The sequence below is a fragment of the Mchenga conophoros genome, linkage group LG13 (assembly GCF_057382185.1).
Source record: "Mchenga conophoros isolate Kocher_MC1m ecotype Shallow Benthic linkage group LG13, M_conophoros_male_GT1.1, whole genome shotgun sequence".
In the NCBI taxonomy this organism is placed as follows: Eukaryota; Metazoa; Chordata; class Actinopteri; order Cichliformes; family Cichlidae; genus Mchenga; species Mchenga conophoros.
The window spans coordinates 16,961,872-16,976,569 of record NC_140538.1 but is presented as its reverse complement, the minus strand read 5'-3'; the positions used below and the strand labels follow the sequence as shown (position 1 = coordinate 16,976,569).

General features: G+C 41.6%; 1 protein-coding gene across 1 annotated transcript in view; it reads right to left on the bottom strand.

Annotated features, from left to right (window-relative positions):
* lzts2a (leucine zipper, putative tumor suppressor 2a) overlaps nt 1–14,698 on the bottom strand; it is a 44,489-nt gene that overhangs the window by 12,486 nt on the left and 17,305 nt on the right. Inside the window, exon 2 of the mRNA XM_085296797.1 lies at nt 11,706–11,822. The gene's annotated coding sequence lies outside the window, so the exon portion shown is untranslated. The remainder of the gene's footprint in view (nt 1–11,705; nt 11,823–14,698) is intronic.

Here is a 14,698-nt window from a genome sequence, read left to right as displayed (position 1 = left end):
TCACACTGGAGCAGGTAGAACAAGGAAATGCATAAACTGCAGGGTGCTTTCTGTTTATTTACACCTGCATTAGATCAGACCAATTAAAGCACATCCAGTATTCATTCTGCTTTTATCTCAGGTCTATTCTCCACCAAATATCTTCTTGTTTCTAAATATCTAAATATCTTCTACATTTCTGATATCTGTATGTCAGAAAAATGTAATTTATTGAACAGTTTCTGATGAATAAACTGAAAATAACACATTATTTTTGGCCCCAAATCTTCACTCAGCAGACGTCTCAGGCATGAGGATAAAAATGTGCATTTCATTTGAAAGTGGAAGTCAGAATTTCTGAGTTCTCAGTCTGCATTTTCAGCTGAAATGCCTCCTCAGAAAGTTGGAGGAGCCCCACCAACCCTGACTTCACAATCCAAGATGGTGGCATCGCACATAAACAGAAATAAAAACTTCCACTGTTTCCGCTTCCACTGTTGTGAGTTAAAGCTGGCTAAATAAGCCATACACAGAGCATTGACCAGGCTTTATGCATAAACCTGCTGCAGCGGTGTTTAAAGTGCATTGTTCCACCTCGTTAAGGAGCAAAACGATTTTTCCTTGCTTTTTCAAATTTACTACTGGAACAAGCTCAACTCATGAGCAACGTCACTCCTAGCTCCGACCTCCGAGGCAAGTGGAACACCCTCAAAACACCTGTTAGTGTGACTTGGCCACCCAGCCAGCAAAGTTTGCCCCTTTAATGATGCTGCAGACTTTTCCACCTGTGGTGACAATGCTGCATGGATTGTAAACATCGCTGTGTTTAATCATATAAGAATGTGTTGCAAGTGAATATTTATGTATTTCACATTGTTACCAAAGGTACTTATGTCTCCTCCCTTTTTCACAAGGAGTTTGCATGTTTGATTTGGCAGCATTTTACACTGATACCCTTCCTGATGCTACCTCAAAGGTGGATTTGTGTCCCCTATGAACTAGCAACCCTAACCCTAGCGCTTTCCAAGAAAATGTGTAAACCACTACAGTATGGAGCCATCTCTCTCCTGTCACTCTTTCTTTTCCATCCTCACCGTTTCATACCACTCCCTGCTCGCTGGTCTATGCAGCTAGATTTTCAACTGCCCATTCTTTAACTGCAGCACCACAGTGTGACTAACCAAAGGTAAAGCCAGTGTATAGATCAGAGCAACAAGTGGAAAGAATAAAAATCACCAGATCAGAGTCGGTGCTGCAAAAATATCAGTATGCAAGTGGTAATAAGAACCACACATTATGATGGGGTGGCCGCCGAGCTGTATATTTTTGATCAGTGGCACTCAAGTACTTCCCCAGCAGGACAGAGAGAGTGCATAACATGAAATTGAATGCTCGCAGCAGAAAAATGCCACTCTGGTATACAGATCCTGGGTGGCCTTGATTAATCTTGAGACAAGTGATCGCAGTGGATGGAAACAGAGAGAGAGACAGAGGTAGAGTGAAAATCAACAGGCTAGGTGAGTCACAATAATCCTCGATGGCTGCTAACAAAAGAGGATCCACAAGTACAGGCAAGGCAGCGACACACAAGCACACAATAAGGCAATCAGTTCAGCCCTAATCTGCTCACCTCTTTATTTGTCACGCATCTACTCACTGAAACGCCGCAATAAAACTTCAAACGGGCAAGAAATGGTATTATAATGAAGTAAGCCGACACCACTGTAAAATGAGACATGTCTTTTAAAGTTTTGCCAGAAGACCTGAGGTTATATTATTCCATCATTCCTGCACAATGACTGTCTGTCTGAGTGGGCGCTCACTGTCACCTACCCCCACATGACTAGGCTTTACAGTCTCAGTGTGTGTGTTTTGCTGAATGCATGCATACTTTCTTAGTCCTCATTAACTCATCACCTTAGAGCCAAATCTCTCTTCACTCAGGAGAGATATTGTCCTCTTTGTTTGACGCTAACTTTTTTCGTGTTGAGCTCTGACTTCATTTTTTCATTTTCTTTGTCAAAAAAACCCCAAACAAACAAAAAACTGGAGAAATACGTTTTCTAGCAAAGTGCAAGTCTGTGCAGGAGTAACTGGCAACAGGTTCTCCTTTGCTCCATTTTTTTCCTTTTGTGCTTTTACAACCAACTTGTTGCTGTTGCAGACCTTAGCCTCTCCCTCTGTTTGGAAGCGTTGCCATGGCATTTGAGGCCCACATTTTTCATGTGCATGGCGAAATGAGATAGAGTCAGGAAGCGTGGTGAAAAAAAGAAAGGAAGGGAAAGAGTGATAGAATAGGTGAATAGGTGAGTGAAGGAGTGTGTTTTGTGCATTTGTGACAGTTTGACAGCAGACAGGTTTAGTTCTTTAGCATCTCAAAGCATCTGGCCTCAATTTGAACTTGAGAGCGAGCTTACCGAAGCCCAGACTCTCTTGTTGTCCTATCACGCACAGGGACGCTCACACATACATATAGCTGCAGGGGCAAATCATAAAATTCTTGTGGGGGTTGAAACTACTGAAAATGGAAAATGGAAAGACATTTAAGTTGACATATAGCCACGAATAGACCTTGGGAAGATTATTTCTAAGTTCAGTTTGGAACACACTGCCTGTTAGGTTCCCCACAAACACCCACAGCTGACTTAAGAACTGAATCTTCTCATACATTTTGTCAAGATGCACCAGACAATACATGTGGTCACACACACACCAAGCTTCCACAGCCAGTATGTCACTAATAAATGGATTATACTTACTTACAGATGCACACGTGGACAGCTGCAAACAACATGGATGAGCAGTTAGAAGAATAGTTACATTACCATTACCAAGTCTAGTCTAGTTTTAGTGTGTATATGCACATGTTTTGTTTACTCAGCTACTCCTTTTATACACTTCAACCTTGATGGGTTTATGGCTGTGGTGGTGTACCACTGTTACACCAACACAGTGGATTTTTTGTTTTATCATACAATGATATACATGATGTGAAGAGAGTTTTACAAAAGTAGCGACTTAACTGTTTAGGAATTACAGACATTTTGATTCATAGTTCGCCATTTGGGCTCAAAAGTAACTGGACAATTGACTGACAAGCAGATTCACTGCCAAGTGAGAGCTGTTCCTTCATTATTCCACTGTAAGAAGAGGGTAAAAGGCATAAAAGATCTAGAGTGGATTGCAAGTACCTAACTTGCATTTGGTAGCTGTTCACTGGAAGTCTCAATTAGGCTCAGAGATGTCAATGAAAGTTAACAGTCCTTTATTAGGCTTAAAACTAAAATAAGCTTCAGAGAGACAGCAAAAAGTTCAAAAGTGATCAAGTCAGCAATCGAATGAACTGGCCCGGTGAAAAAGACTAACAGGTCTGAAAACCCAAAGAAGACAACTAATGTGCATGATCGCAGATTTATTTCCATGGTTCAGAAAAACTAAATCTAACCAAGTCAAAACCACTCTCTGGGAGGTAGTCCATAATCAAGAGATGCCCTCATGAATGAAAACACAGGGAGCTTACAGTAAGGAGCAAAGCACTAGTTAGACTTTGCCAGAAAACATTAAAAAAAAAAACCCTGTTCTGATCCAAAAAAAATTCTTTGGAAAGGTGAGACCAAGATGAAAGATAAAGGATAGATAGTTTAAAAAAAAGAAAAAGCATGGATAAGGAATCAAACAGCTCATGACAGATAATGCATACCACGTTATCTGTCGAACACGGCGGAGGTAATGTTATGTCATGGGCATGCATGCCTGCCAGTGGAGCCAGGTCATCAGCACTCATTGATGATCTCACATGCTGACAGAAATAGCAGCATGAGTATGAATATGAATTTAACATGGCATTAAATTTTAGGTCTGACATATTTAAATTTGTATTAGAAATGACAGAGAACTCAATACCCAGCCTTTAACAGTGCTTCAGTCAGCTGACGCTGGAGGAAACTGAGGTAGCAGTATGTGTAAAAAGGGGAAGATGGCTGACATTCCTGGTCTGCTCCAAATGTTGGATTTTCCAGGAGGTTTTCCAGCCACTGAAAGTTATCCAGCAGTGGTCAGCGGTCAGACCCACAGACACTGGAAATACCAAGAATGCCGGTGGTAGAGACACATGGATTAGTCTGGCCAGTGGACTACCGTTTGTCAGGATCAATGACCAGTTCAAACTAAACTATTTCACTTAATTTATGAAATCTTATCAGTGGAAAAGCATGTCATCTGGTCTTTAACAACATGGCTAATCCAAACTCTGTTTGAAGCCTCATTGTCCCAACAGTAGTGAGAAGAGCAAGTTTTCCCTCCTAAACTTCCCTTCCTTCCCCCCCTGCTGCTTTGGCTGTACGACAGTGGAGGGCCATTGTTTCAGTTTAACAAGAGGGTAGAAAGCAGAGAGAAAAGGCCTGTTATCTTACACTGAAAGCAACCACACTTTGGCACACAATGTGACCTATAATGCGACGCAGAACAAAGACGGGGTAGCGAGCGATATGACTTTCTCTTTACTGGCATCCTTCAATGAGGAAAAGTAGGACTCGATATCTGAAGTCTCAAATTTTTCTTATGTTTCTCAGAAAGTGTCACAGCTCGAGAGTGAAATCAGCAATCATAGCTGAAGCAGAAGATAACAAAGACAATGCCGCCCACACGCATACACAAAAAACACAGAGTGCTACTAAATACAGCCAGGCAAATGAGTTCCACAGCAGCTATTACATAAGCAACAACGCCTCACTTTAACTGTGCCAGCCTCACTGCATAAATTCTGACATGGCGAAGGAGCACATGTGCAGACGTATTCAGACATACTGTCCGTGCCGCTGCAAACTCGAGAAAGACAGAGTGGGGACAGGCTGGCTTGGAAAATACTCATTCAGCAAACTGAGCACAAGCCAGGCCGACTTCGAATCTCTTGCCGTCTCTCTGTCTTCCTGCATATCTGTCTGTCTCTTTCTGGATTCGTCCACCCTGCTCTTCAACTAGAGGCTTTACATAAACACCTGGCATGAGATGTAGCTAAATGGGATCATTGCAAAAGAATGGAGCCGAGCACAGAAAGTGTGAAAGGGGCTAGTAAAATTTTATGGAATCTGAATCCATCCTTATAATTCGGTCTTTTTGATGAACTTGGTGCCCCCACACCAAAGAGACTACCGCTGCTGAATGGGTACATGTATTTCAAAACGTAATTTGTCCTATTGCTTTAACAAAAACAGCATTTTGTTGCTCTGCTGGAGATGAAAAAGTAATAAATGACACATGGGAAAGAGCTGTAATTCTAAGGTATATAAATAACAGATTTTTCTCCAGGTACGATGCACTCATCATCACCTGAACCATGACAATGTAACCCCCTAAGGTTAGGAAGCCTAAGATGTAACACTACTGTAACCAAAAACACAAGTTCCTAAACTAATATGAGACAAGAACAATGACAGTTCAGCGTTTTAAAAGCATTCTGCTGTTGTTTTATTGACTTTGGAACATTTGCCGTTCTCAGTAAGTCATGTTAGTGCACGATTAGCACATAGATTGTAAATCACTACAGTTTGTTTCTTTGCATGGGCGAGTGCTGTCAAAAACCAGTATGAAAAGCAATAAAAACCTTTATCTGAGAAAGACTGAATAGTTTTGAATAACACTTTTTTTCTTAAGTGTATCTTGTTTTTTTTTAAGGCTACTGCCATTAAAAAGTCATTGTTGCACATGTTGGTTATATTCAGAGGTTATGTGCAGCCTACCATACATTTACCTTTAAATGCTTGCACAGCAAGTTGATACTGATAGCATATCCTCCACCAAGTAAACAGAAACAAGCTCATTTATTTCCTTTGGTGTGACAGCTGAAGTCAAACTGGCTAATGCTGTTGTAGGACCCCTTTATTTATATTAACCCTCTCGCACACGGGGCTTTGGTGTTATTTCGGCCGGTCATGTACCTCTCAGATGTTGATTGTTCCTAGCATTTATCCCTGTGTGGGTGCATCAATGGCCACGTGCACATTTATAGAGAGGTGTCAGGTTACGGTATAGTCTTTCAGAAACGGTTTGAAATTATGACATACCTACAGCATAGGCACGTCTGATGAGTAAAGAAACTGCAGCGAGCATTAAAAAGCTATTCGTTCTTATCGACCAGCAGGGGGCGACTACACTGAATTTGGAATGAAGTCTAGTTGTATAGAACCATGGTCCCCAACCTTTTTTGCGCCACGGACTGGTTTAATGTCAGACAATATGTCGCGGATAAATACAACAAAATAAAATGATACAACCAAGACAAAAACTGTGGTATTTTGTAAATATAATAATAAATGCGAATTTACTGTGTAATTGTGTAACTTTATTAGCAGCGCCCTCCTGAAATCCGCCAACAACATCAAGAGCAACATCCTCCTCTCTGGCCCTTAATGCTCTCTGGTTGCTATGGTAACGTGTAAATATTTCTACAACTACAACACGGGAAAAGACCCAGGGAAACCGAGTTAACGATAAAAACCCTGAAAGCCATAAATTTCACACCCGAGCCTCAACTCTTGTGGCCTGGTACCAAACAAGTCACGGACCGGTACCGGTACGTGGCCCAGGGGTTGGGCACCGCTGGTATAGAAGTCATGGAGAAAACGACCCTTTTGGCGCTCTTGACTGTGACCTCAGTAACACAGTTTAATGATGGCCTCAATCACTATTTTTAAGTTTTACTTAATACAATGTGAGATTTATTTTGTGAATTTGGTTTGATTCAGTCACAAAGAAGGATAAAGCAGGGTATCTTTTACAGTTTGACTGACTAGCATCTATCATGAGTGTCCCTTGGTTTTTCAGGTAGATCCACTGTCTTCTCATCACATCCAATTTCAAAATATGAAGATGGTGACTGTGAAGCAGTTGGGTGACATCATGGTGGCTATGGCTATCCTTTCTTTAGGGCAAATGACAAATGATCTAAAGTTTTTGCTGGCATTCTGTGTGAGAATGTGACTTTAACAAACTGGAACGTGATCTTAAATGAATCCAGCCCACCTAAGCTCAGCCTAAACAGAGAGAGGATAAAAGGTAAAAGACTTTCAAAAGACAAAGAGAGCCACAAAAGGTCTCAATACCTTTTTTTGAAGCTGCTTAACTACCTTTTAGTACTGTGCATACACACCCACAGCACACAGGAAGCATTAGTCAACACGGCTGCAACATGTGACACGTTACCTCATTTATTTTGTCCAGAGAAGATGAGGTAACCCTTCTTTTCCATCTCTGCCCCCATTCTCACTCCCCTTCACCTTACCGTTAACGTCACGTCAGCGTTTGTGCATTTATAGAGTAAAACGTCACTCCTGCGAACTCTGCCAAATCCCATTCTGGGTAATTACAGTCTTCTCCTAGCAAGCCCTCAAATGAAGCCTTAACATGATACAATCAAACACAGATACTACAAAGAGTTGAGTGAATGGACAGCACTGCGAGCTGTCTATAAACATATCTGCTGACGCACCATTCTCGGGCCAAAACAAACTTGATGAGAAACTACAATATGTGGCCCGAGGCACACGAGGAGTCTTGTAATTACACACATAGGGAAGACATGAGAGGAATAGCAGCGGGCTCTACCCCCAGTGCTTTGTCATCAAAAGAAACACAAAGATTCCCTTTGAGTCTTCTGGATGAAAACATGTTTTTTTGCAGGTCACACTTTTGAGATGTGGCCTAATTGTCTGCTTTGGTGCAAGTGTACATGCTGCCTCATGCTTTTCTTATCTTCACTGTGAGTGTGTGTTAAGACAGATTGAATAACACCCTCCTCCTTCTTCTCCTTCTTCCTCCAGGCCAACTGTCCAAAAAGGGGGGCAGCTTTTCTTAAGGCTGAAATTTCAAATCAATACTCCCAACAGTGTGTAATGAGTAGATTAGCCAGGGTCAGGATTAGAAAACCTGGGCTCAGACACCACAAAAAACCCTCATCATCCCACCTCAACAAATCCAGGCAACCAGTTTTGTTTGTCCCTGCACAAAAACTCTTCAGGGTCATTTAGACCAGCCACAAAAGTGACAACTTAAGAGCAGTAACTTCAAGCTTCTGAGTCTGTCAGCTGACTGAAGTTTGTGAATCATCATTTAACTATTCATTACTCAGTTTTTAGAAGTCACCAGCATTTTTTCTTTACTAAACTAGTTTCCATTCTAGTTGCAAAATCCTTGTTGCACGCGCCTCGCTGTCCATCTCCCTTGCGCCTTTCGTTAAATGTAACTCACCCTCATAAGGGGCTTCACACAGAGAGTCAAGGTGCTCATGAATACAAAGTTTATTCTCAGGCAAATTTGCATAAATTTAAACGAAGCCAAACGGCAATGGAAAGCAGGGTGAGGAGAGCCTGAGTTTGGAGAATCTGAGGCATATGCACTGACGTTTCTCATACAGACACATGTAAGAGCACACACACTCTCTCCTTCCCTCCATACTCACTCCAGTGAGAGCCCTGCATCGCTGCCTTCACTTGTCTCTCTTGGAAAAAAAAGTTTAAAAAAAAAAATCAGTCCGGTGCTCTGATGGCTCAGATTCTCCGCGTCTCCCCTTCCTTCTTCTGTCGACTATCTCTCCCCTACAGCATTCCAGCTTCCTGCCGTTGCCTCTGCGCCGCTCCCAGACTTCATATCCTGACACAAGGACTTTCAAATGGAAGCCCTTTTATTTTCCTGTCCCCTCACCACCTCCTTCTTGGTCTTCTCACTTCACTCCACTGTTTCTCTTCTCAGCTTTCCTTCCCTGCTGTCTGCCTTAGCACCGCCTCCCCCACCGCCTCCTCCTCCTCCTCATTCCTCCCTCCCCTCTCCCACTTTTGTCTGCCTCTAGTTCCCCTCTTTTAGCACACACACTACTCTCTTCTGACTCCCTTTTTCTCCTCCCCCTTCTCTTTTTAGCCTTAGAATCATCCCCCTCCTCTTTCACATTTACTCTCTGCATCAGCACAGTGCTGCATCGGATATGACATTTTGGGAAATCTTATCCACTTTTTGTGTTTAGTGGATTTGTGTTCGAGCACAATGGCCCCAGGCATCGGGGGAATACCCCTTTCAACACGGTTTGCAGCACCTATCCCCTTTGGCTAAATACTAGGCCTAGTTACACCCAATTAACAAACAACATCCACCACATGAAGAGCAGCAGTCGCTACAGAGGAAGAAAGAGGGCGAGTCATTTATCTCAGTATATTATATAACATCTTTCTGGCAGCGTGCACCTCATGTTCTCCAGTGCACATGAAAGTGAGTGTGGGTATTGTTCACCAGGTATTAGGAAGATGCCCAGGTCCAGTGGCTGCAAAACCAGCCCAGTTCATCACCCCTTCACTACTACACTGACAGCTGATAGAAGGTCTTTGAGCTGATATACTGTGTTTGGTTTTCTCCAGACATGGCGGTGGGTATTATGGCCAAACATCTACTTTGGTTTCAAGGTTGTTCCAGAAATCTTTTGGTTTGTTCAGATGCAACTTTACAAACCTGGCAACCCTTCCAAGCCAGTACTACTGTCATTACCTTTAACATTTAACATACCAACTGTAGAGTCAGAGATGCAAGTCTCTCCTTTCCTCATAAATTTACTTCAAGTTTTATGATATTAAGCTAAAGTGCTAATGTTATCAAAGCACTATCATTGTTAGCATCACTATTGCTAAGTCCAGCCTCATACAGCTGTTAAGTGGGTACAGGCAATTAATTGATCAGGACAGCTCAATTGTTGAGTAATTTTTTTTTTTTACAAATAAATTCATCATTTAATCAATAATTAAGTCACTGACTGTTTCAGCCCTAATTTACTTTCAGATCACACACTTGGCTCTTGTGTGGCACGCAGCACTTAGCACTCTTGGTTGGTTGTTGTGTGCTGCCGTGGTGGAAAACCAATAAGAGGACTGAATAATGGTGTGTGTGTGTGTGTGTCATCACTTTCTCTCTCCTTACTGGAACTCCCCCATTCCTCCCTCTGAGTCCCACGGTGGTAAAGTGAGAGAAGGGGGAAAAAAAGAAAGAGTTCACTTTTGCTCCCTGACTTGGCACTTTGCTACCACTAACACAGCCCACCTCTCTGGGCTTAAAATACAACACCAGAAAGCTTTTGAGTCTTTTATATGTGTGTGACACTGTGCGAGTGTGTGTGAGTCAGCAAGAGTTTCTATTTCAGCCTTTGAATAGGTAATAAAAATCCACAAAACCAGTGCATCAGCTCAGTTTGAGTCAGTGAAAAACAGGACTTGTGACGTATTAAAGAAAAGTGAGAGACTTTGTATCTAAAACTAATATAAATCATTTAAGTGGACATATTATGCTCATTTTCAACTCCATATTTCATTGTTGAACTCTACTAATGTAGTTTTCACAGTACAAAATGATACACAATATACTTTTTGCAGCCCCTGAGTTCATCCACTTTCTGAAACAAGCAGTTTGACTTTCTTTCCTTTCTTCTAATTGGCTGCCCTTCTCAAACAGAAACTTTGAACAGCACTTGGGAGGAGCAGCTGAGTGCCTGGGATATCTGCTGTCAGTGACATCATACAGGTCCAAGAGTAGAAAAAATGTTTGAAACTAAGTGTTTAGAGCAGTCTGAAACCAGAGCTTTTGGACCACAGGGATTACTTGAATACACTCTGGCCAATTTTACTGTGAACTTGTACCTTAAAACCCAGAAAACATTTCTAAAGATGCTGAAACTCTATAGAGATGAGGACAAAGTATGCTTTGGTTTATCACATTAAATCTCATTTTACCCAGCCAAATACAGTTCAGTGAAGCGTTAGCATTTACTAAACAGGTATCAACCAAAAAATGAAATGTTAAGTAGGACTTTGTATTCTGAAAACGACCTTCTAACACAGGTGGTGAGTTGTGTTTTGGGACAGATAATGAAGGAAGGAGACAGCTGGGCTGAGACAGGGAGGACTGGAGGACAAAAATGCAGCAGAGATAGCAGATCTGTAATGGATACAGTGGAAAGAAGAGAGGAAGACAGCTGCTGCTGCCTTGACAACATAGTATTATCACCCCAAATATCTTACAAGTGCTGCCGTTTACTGTTCTTTAGCTGATAGAAATGATAAGGGCTTAATGTCAAGATTGAGTGTTGTGTGACTGCTTTTGAAGAACAACAGACACAAAAAAGTGCATAATATTCTCTGCATTAGCTATATTAGGTGTGTAAAAAAAAAAAGTGAAGTCGAAGAAAATTGTGTTTTCTGAATGAGACAATTTGATTAGCAGCACCTTCGGTGCCTCATGTGAGGCACTCGACTACAGTATGGAACAACATGAGCTCAGCCGCAAATTTCTAACCTCTTGACCTCCTCATCTCTTCTTCTACTCCCTCTAACCCCTGTGTCACATTCTCCAACTGCTATCCTTCTCCAAATCTAGTCCCTAAACAGAAGCATCAAAGAGGCCAAGACCCCTATTTCCATAAATGTTCTTGCATCTGTGTGACAAAATGAGGACACTCTAATATGAGCCCACACATTGTCAGTCCACTGATCAGCATTGACGGCTCTCATGAAAAGAAAGAAGAAGAAAAAAAACAGAAGAGAGAAAGAACACAAAAGGGAGGGCAAGAAAGAACAAGAGTGGGTAGTAGGAGGAGTGGGGGATGCTTGAGTCAGCAAATACTGAAGGTCAGCGTTATCAGAGAAGGGTTTTGTCTGCAGAGGGTGTTTTATTTTTTGTTTTTTAGCGTGGTTCTTTACCTCAGTGTGTCACCCAGCGTCCTGCTCCTGGTGGTCTGGGGGAGAGAGGAAAATGGCAGAGTGCTTTCATCCCAGGACTTTGCTTCTTTCTGGGATTCTCTTCAGGTGGACCGTGACCTGAGGAAAAACAAAGAGTTAAGATGAACTAATCTGACCAGTTGTGTCCGTCAGGTACGAGTGAACTGAAACAGTAAGGGCCAAACATCTAAACTCTACAGTGTGGATTTGAATTTATCTAAAATGGTTAGCATAGGAAAACAAAAACACAGTCAGAAATAGCAAATGTGATGACCTCACAGTGACCACAGTCCAAACATGAAGCTGAAAATGCACTTTTTGATCAATAAAATCTACAATCCTTGATCTCTTCCTTTCTCCTTCTGTCTTTAAACAAGCCACTTTTGAGCTGCTTGCATAGTAACTTAAGTCTCACACGTATGACAGTAGATGTTTTTTCTGCAGATACACAAATATTTATCTTTATACATCACGCTTTTCTTGTGCAAGAGCTAAAAAAGAATCATGAAATTTGTACAAATTTTAAATTAAACTGTCATCTTGTACTGCGGCTCTTACAGCTGGAGTTTTGCACAAGTTTCCTAAAACTAAATGTGGTTCCAATCTTTGGAAGAGAAATGGAAAAATCCTCATTAAGGCTAAAAAAATGAAATGAAAAAGAGAAAGAAAACGTATCTATGAGCAGATAAAGAATATGTGTTTGCCCATAATATCAACACTGCTTCCTCCGAATACACTTGTGTGTAAATACCTTATCATAACTTCAAAGTGTAAATGTAGTTCCATTAGTACTACCACCCTCTGGTGTCCAATAATATTAACTATAGCATTTTTCTTGTGGTTTGCAGTACATGCACATGGGAGGATTTTATTTCCACCCCCACCAAAAAATGCTACTTTGCTGGGGTTTTTTATTTGTAATTTTCCTAATCTTTTGATTGCACCCTTTTTTCCTCTTTCTTCTTTTCCACTATCTTCACTGGAAGCCGATGAGGTAATCAGTCAGCTTGTTACAGTCTGAAGCGATATGATACGACTATTGATTTTGGCCCCCATGTCCCAGTGCACCAGGGGGTCAGTAATGCCACATCACCCGACCTCCAGGCCAGGATATAGAGCGGCTTTCAGGAATCACAGACCAGTGCTGACTGGGCACTGACAGCCAGTGCCACCAGCAGATAGACTGTAAAACCACAGACCATCACATTGACAGATTTTCCTAGAATTGCTGAGACCAGCCGGAGTTTGGTGTTTTTTCTTGTCAAACTTTAAACAACAAAAAGGACCGGAGCATCACACAGCTTACACATCAATCTAAACCATATATGTCACTTTTTTTTTAACATTTGTCCTTAATTGTTTGTGTAATTTTGTGTCCAACAAAACACAATCAGAAAAGAACAGCGATCATCATTGGCTTAAAAATGCAAATGCATTACGTTTCATATAAATCAATACGATCCATTTAATTCAATCAAAAGACCACATAAAACACAATTATTGACTAACTTGGTTCCCATATGGCTTCCATCCAGCTGAAGCCCAAATATCATCAGCATGGAACAACAATGAAACAAAACCGGGTGTCCATCTGTGTCTGTTAACAGGAAAGCTCACAAATTTAGAACCAGATTTGAATGAAATACAGAGGTCAGTAAGGCTTTAAGCCAAGGTATGACTGATTAAAGTGGCAATCAGGGTCTGGGATTTCTGCCATTAGATGATTATTGTGTTTCAGGCCTGATTTGATGGACACGTGATTTGTAGCCGCTAACACCACGAAACAAATAGTAAAGAAAACGTTGTGAGGGAGAAGGTGCGATAAACGGGGTGGGTCAAGGGCATCTAGCATGTTCTAACACGGAGGTGGGGTGGCAGGAGGGTCAAAGCCTTTCCACAGAGACACGGGGGAAGATTTGTTGAGATAACATGAGAGTGGTTAAATTTATTCACCCTCTTTAAGCTTCACAGATAAATGAAGAGTAGTGTCCCATAAGGCCAGCTCACAGCCAAATACAAGAATATTTTATTTTTTTAGAAACACTAATGTGCAAATACATCAATATACACACAGATTTATAGATCTAACCCTGGTCTGCCTGTCTTTTAATTGTCATAAAACCCACTGCAAGGCAATAAAACATGACCTGTGATGCTATAATGATCTCCGCAGTGGTTTAAAGGCTTCAACACACACATACACGCACAGGCATAAAATCTCGCTTCGATGCTCTCTGTCTAATCAGGCGACGAGATCTCACCCAGTATGATGGGCTGATGTAAACCCATGGGTGCAGATTAGATAGAGATTATTCATCCTTTAGATCACTGCTAGATAGATTACATCGCAATAGCAGCATATGTCCTCACTGCAGGGATGACACTGTATGTCAGGACAATGACACTGTGACTGAGGCTCCTGCACGGTGCTGCAGTATTAACTTCAGCTGAGGGTAGCGCTAAGGTCATGCAGCTTGTGTGTGCGCTTGGCTGCCTTAGGTTCACTTTGTAAATCAAAGCAATCCTTATGTTAGTAGTAGTTTTCGGTTACTGGAGAGATGCAGTATGGTGTGCTGTTGAGGGAGGAGCGAAGGAGGGTGAAGGCGAAAGTCGCTGCCGTCACCCAGAAGGCGTGGCTAAATTTGTGCCAAGGTGACTCTTGCACAATGAAGCAAGAGAGACAGAGAAGTGTTCAGTTCAGTCCATTAATACACGTACTGGATGTATCTAAGTGTATTAATGGGAGAAATTTGTCACTGTACACATCACTGTATAATACAATATCAGCAATTATTCTCTTGATTGGTTAATGTAAAAAAAAAAGTCAGGTAATCATGAAAAGTTGACCGTTATCAGATTCCCGCGTTAAATGGGAAATCTGAAAATTTTAAAAAGATGGAAAAAAAGAAGGAACTTATGGTGCATTTCACTGGAGGACAGAATTTTTAACTGGAACGCCCCCCCAAGCCAGACTT